Below are 6000 nucleotides of genomic sequence, written 5' to 3' on the forward strand. Positions count from 1 at the left end.
CAAGCAACGGGCGCTCACTCCGTCGCGTGGATTCGTTCTTACGACTGTTTGGTCTTCTGACCCTGCAGCACAGGCTTCTGCGGTTTAGCCCACAGCGCCACCAGGTCCCCCCAGTAGGGGAGGCCAGTAGGGGGCAATAAACATGACAGCCTCTGAGCACTGGGTTGTTGGGTTGAACCAGGAGAGACAGAAGGAGCCACTCAGAAAGACTGATTCATTGAATACTGTTTTGGAGTTGGAATACGTGTTGTAATAATTGGACTGGATTTAATCTTGAATACTTACTGTATGTGACTATTGGACTGGACTAAGACAACTCTGTATGTATGACTCCACTGCTACTTATAAACAATACAGTTACTGTATTTTCTTTACCCTGATGGGGCTCTCATTCCTCTACTTACCTGCATACTGGCGCCTGACTTGGATAAAACTCTGCCAGGGGTAAGGAAAGGGCCATTGCCTTGACCTAAAGTTCCTGTTAACGGCTTTACATGAACTGAGAATGGTAATCCTCTGAGGTCTGTGCTGAACATATTCTGCAAAGAATATTTGTTATTCATATATAATTTGCAACAATTCCTTCCTTCCTTCCTTCCTTCCTTCCTTCCTTCCTTCCTTCCTTCCTTCCTTCCTTCCTTCCTTCCTTCCTTCCTTCCTTCCTTCCTTCCTTCCTTCCTTCCTTCCTTCCTTCCTTCCTTCCTTCCTTCCTTCCTTCCTTCCTTCCTTCCTTCCTATTCTCCTGAGCTTTCCTCGGGACCAAGACTTATCCACCACCAGTTGCGGCACAAGTGCCCACCAATGGCTCTTTCAAGATTTTCCCTTCCTTGTATCTCCCTTTACCTTTGCTTTTTTATGATGATCAGCAACAGAGACAGTGGCCAAAATCCTATTGCGTTTTTACACCAGCTAGTGCAATTGGCAGTCTACTCCAGAATGATCAGAGCTGAATATTTCACCTACTCTAGTGGGCACCCAGGACACTCTACCCTGATCCCTGAATACAGGAGTATTGGTATTTTGAGAGGTAAACTGACATGTTTCAAAGAGGGAGGGAGAAAAAGAGGAGTGAATGATTTGAAGGAGAACAGGTACACACAACCAGACCTGTCAACACATTCGTTACCTGAATGGCATTGCAGCCTGGCATGGTGGTTATTTTGTTAAATGATAACTGTATGTTTCATTTACAAGACTTAAGTACATAGTTCAAAGCAAAACCTGCCAAATGTTACTGCAAATTCTTCCCTCTCTCCCTCCCTTGCTATGAGGAAGATAAAAAAATGTTTTCTTCAATGAACATTATCTTTGCAATTACTGTAATGTTTATTACAACCTGTTGTAAAGCAGCCTTTGGAAATGTTTGGTTGAAAGGCAGAGTATAATTTGTATAAAGCAGTAAGTAAAAGAGAGCAAGTCAATACATATTATTTTGTCCTTCTGTTCTCTTTCAGTACAATTCCTCTCTCTCAGGTTCTCTTCTCGGAAGCCTCTTGGTAGTCATGAATACCAATGAAGAACAGCCCAGCTTGGTAAGACCAGAGCTTTGGAAACTTGCATTACCCATGCTGGCTGGGGGATTCTGGGACTTGTCATTGAAAAAGTAACTTTTTTGAGAAGTGATTAATACTAGGGTGGTACTCTGGGAGCACCTAAGAAGATAACTATACTACTTTCCCAGCAGTGACCAACCTGATGCTTTTGGAAATTTACAGAAAAGAATGGTAAAAGAGACATTGTTTCCCACCTTGCTTATTCCCATATATGTGGTATTCAAACATGTATTTCACACACACACACACAAAAGATGGCGACCAGTTAGCGGAGGTCTGTGTTTTTCCTCTGGTGCAGTTTGTTTTTTGTCCTTCTGCTTTGTTTTGGTTTGGTCTGTTCTCCGTTCTTTCTCCTCTTTCGTTAATCTTGTAAAAAAAAATTGTTGTTTTATTTTATTTGAATACTGTTGTTAGCCGCCCAGAGTAGACTAAATGGGTGGGATATAAATTAAATAAATAATAAATAATAATAAATAAATAATTTTTAATGTGGAAAACCGCTGGAGTGTCTTCCTTCACAATCAACAATTATGCCAAGAAATGATGACCTAGGGTGTAGCTTGTAATGAAACAAAAAAAAAAAAACATGCTGGTTGAGGACAGGTTTTGCATCCATATAAATTATTACAGGCTGCTCGACACGGGAGAAAGGTGGTCTATTGCTAATCACATCCCCATCTCCATAAGCTTAATGGAGAACACAACATTTACAACCAACAGAGCAATGCTTTCCTACCCCAATACTTCTTTGGGGGGTGGACTCATAAAAGTGCGACTTATAGTGGAACAACTTTCTGATCTTTACCAACCCATATGCTGATGCCAAGGGACGTGGTGGCGCTGTGGGCTAAACCGCAGAAGCCTGTGCTGCAGGGTCAGAAGACCAAGCAGTCGTAAGATCGAATCCACGCGACGGAGTGAGCGCCCGTCGCTTGTCCCAGCTCCCGCCAACCTAGCGGTTCAAAAGCATGCAAATGCAAGTAGATGAATAGGGACCACCTCAATGGGAAGGTAACAGCGTTTCGTGTCTAAGTCGCACTGGCCACGGAAGATTGTCTTCGGACAAAACGCTGACTCTATGGCTTGGAAACAGGGATGAGCACCACCCCCTAGAGTCGAACACGACTGGACAAAAAATTGTCAAGGGGAACCTTTACCTTTTTATGCTGATGCCAAACTCAGTAAAACTACAGAGCATGGTGCAGACTGAGACACGCATCTGAAGGAGAAGGGATCTGATTACATTTCATTCATTTTCTTGGCATTGTCTTGTTCCTGTCAGACTTCCTGATAATCCATTTTCCTTTTCATTTTGCTGTTTTGTTCAGCCACTTAGATTTACTTACAGCAAAAATCAATCTCTGGATTGCTGATCATTCATCTCGGCTCCATTCACTTTACTGGGACTATAAATGACTTAGGAAAGTCACTTCTCTTTTCTATTCAAAGGTTGTTTGGCAACGAGAGAACTTAATCAAATCTGCTTTTCTACTTTGAGAAGTTAGGGAGAAATGAATAGCAGTGTTTTGTTTTTCTTTTATTCTTTCGTTCGGTGGGTACACAAAAATCACTGAAGTGTTTTAACTTACGTGTTCTCCCTGGAGTCTAGAACTTTAATATTATTTTCACAAAAATTCAAAGGTCACATCACATGAAGCAGACCAGTGGTTTCTTCTCCCTGTTTCACGTAGATAATGATGATGTGTGTTTTACGATAGCTTTGTTTTAAATCAAAATGATCTGCCTCATTTTGTCTTGCACTTAGCTTCTTAAAATTAGCTGTTGCTTGCAGTTACTTCTCTTCTTTTGTAAACTATCTGTTTCCCTCCTTGCTATTAAGCTGGAAAACAGTGGTATCTAATGGACAATATGTAGCAAGACATCTGAATAGAGCAAAAGTTCTCATATGGCTAGGAGCTGCCTTCATCCTCCATGATGAACAGCTGGAAACATCTGTACTTTGGCACTGTGCTTGATTTATACTGCTCTCAGCATGGAAAAAAGAGGCTCTCCTGATCAGTTCTGGGTTATCTGGACCAGGTCTAATATTTTTCTAGTTATGGCAATGCTGTCGTCTCAAATCTATCATTGGGCAAAGTGTGGCAGATATCAGAAGCAGCAGATGCCAAAAGAGGAAAGGGTGACAGTGTAGTGATGCCATGTCAGATACATCCTGTTTCTGAGATTCAGGGTTAAAATCACTGATAAAATTACAAGGAATGGCCCTTGTGATGTCATGGAGGTGGGTCCTTATGATGTCACAGAGGTATGGTAGGCAAAAGTTGGGAGAGAAGCAAGCATAACGTACGTACAAAGATTGTTTTGCTTAGCCAGTAAGCCCTGGCACCATCTGAGAAAGGGTGAAGATGGGTGCTCAGGCTTTATTTATTTATTTAATTTATTTGCTCCATTTATACCCTGCCTATCTAGTCATTGCGACCACTCTAGGTGCAAAGGCAAAATCAAACTCTCACCTCCTTAGGAGTTGTGTCTGTGCCTGGAGATGTGGAGAAGCTCAGTTATTTCTGGAGACTTTGGCCGAGAGAGATGGCAATGCTATGAGATATTTTTAATGGATTGTTATGGATTGTTATGCTCTGTTGCATTTTGATGTGTTTTTAGAATTGATTTTATTTACCAATTTCAATATAAAACTTGTTTAATTTTTTAAAAAAACATTTTACTTACTATTTTTAGCTTTTAAACATTGTCTTTTTAATAATTCCTTTTATTGAGAAAGGTGGGGTAAAATACTTTGAACCAAGCAAGCAAGCAAGCAAGCAAGCAAGCAAGCAAGCAAGCAAGCAAGCAAGCAAGCAAGCAAGCAAGCAACCAACCAACCAACCAACCAACCAACCAACCAACCAACCAACCAACCAACCAACCAACCAACCAATATGAAATGTTATAGTATTGTGGATACTATAGAGCATGTCCTAGTTTTTTGTGTTGAGGTTAAATTGAAGATATTGTCACATTTGCAGTGGAGAAACAAGAGTCACCTGTTTCTCTCTTGGGCTTCTATCTATAAAAAAGGAGGGGACATTGCTTTAGATTTTGCTTTAGAGAGCAAAATGTCTGGTCTTTTTTTTTTCCTGTTAACAAGTTAGCAGATAAAGATAATTTGCTGAGTCTGCCCCGAGGCTAAAGCTGATGAATACTACACATGCCTCCACAGAACTTTGCGAACAAAAGCAGCTACAGTACATCTATCACATTATAAGGGCAGGCCTATAGGCTATTAAAATGAGTTTGGGATTTGCATTGATTTCTAGAATAAAATAAAGTTTAATGATCTGCCAAACTCTGCTATAATTTCCATATTGTCCTACATGAATGAACATATGAATATGTACAGCCTCTACATAAACACACACAGTATGTTTGAGAAGCAAAGGATACAGAAGTACATATAAAAGGATACAGAGTAAAGGATATAGAAGTATATATATAAACTGTTCTCAAGTGAGATTCTGAGCCTTGTCATGTGTTATAGTAAATGTTGAAATTAATGCTGGAAGTTTGGAAGAATATCGTGAATATCTCTGAACAGATAAATAACCTTTCGCAGAGTTCACATAGCTGTTTTATATGGGACAGAAAAAGCATCTATGCATGCTAACAACCACGTTTAGAGAATTGCCAACATTTGTCAGTGTATCTCTGCATTTTGGAGGAATTCATAACATTTGTCAAAACATGTCATAATTAATATATTTAGCTTCATTCATTCAGACCACCTTTCCTACAAAACTGTGTCTGAAGAAGCTTACAGTGTATCAGGCAAACCATGATAATTATGACATCAAATAATTTGAAACAAAGCATGATATAATCTATTACAACATTTCAAAGATATGGCCACTAAGTCAGTGTGTATATAATTTTGGCACAACGTTTTCTCTGAGATGGGCTAAAAACAATCTTCCAGATGTAATTGGACAGCAGTTGGACATCCCTGCATTCCTCCATATTGACCATGTTGGCTAGGGCTGATGGACATGCAGCCCAGCAATGAAAGGAGGGTCACACCTGGTCCAACTCTGGTATACATTCATCTGAATCTTTCTAGGGGCCATAGGATTTCACAGATCTCAGTGGTTTAGGTCTCCAGCTATGGAGCCAGATATTGGAATTTCAGTTCCCCACTGTGTCCCCTGTGAGTGGAGCCAGCCTGGGTGGCCTTGGGCAAGCTGCACAGTCCCAGGGCACCCCCAGAAGAATGGAATGGTCAACCACTTCTGAGTATTCTCTACCTGGAAACCCCTGGAAAGGGTCACCATAAAGTCAGAACTGACTTGATTGCACATGATTACAGAAATTGTATTTGTAATTATTTGTATTAATTGTATTAATTGCCCTTGAGATATGCCCAGAAGCCCTTTTTTTCTTTTTCTTTTCCAGTCTCTGACCCGCTCTAAACCTGCTGCTTCTGTTTCTGCTGACA

At 40.5% G+C, this 6000-nt stretch overlaps 1 long non-coding RNA gene across 1 annotated transcript in view; it reads left to right on the forward strand.

Moving 5' to 3' along the window:
- The window catches only part of LOC140704041 (uncharacterized), a 117736-nt gene extending 115686 nt beyond the window's left edge, over positions 1-2050 (forward strand). Inside the window, exon 2 of the long non-coding RNA XR_012083152.2 lies at positions 1455-2050. This is a non-coding gene — a long non-coding RNA (uncharacterized LOC140704041). The remainder of the gene's footprint in view (positions 1-1454) is intronic.
- The last annotated feature ends 3950 nt before the right edge of the window (positions 2051-6000 follow it).

Source organism: Pogona vitticeps, chromosome 1, assembly GCF_051106095.1.
Source record: "Pogona vitticeps strain Pit_001003342236 chromosome 1, PviZW2.1, whole genome shotgun sequence".
Lineage (NCBI taxonomy): Eukaryota > Metazoa > Chordata > Lepidosauria > Squamata > Agamidae > Pogona > Pogona vitticeps.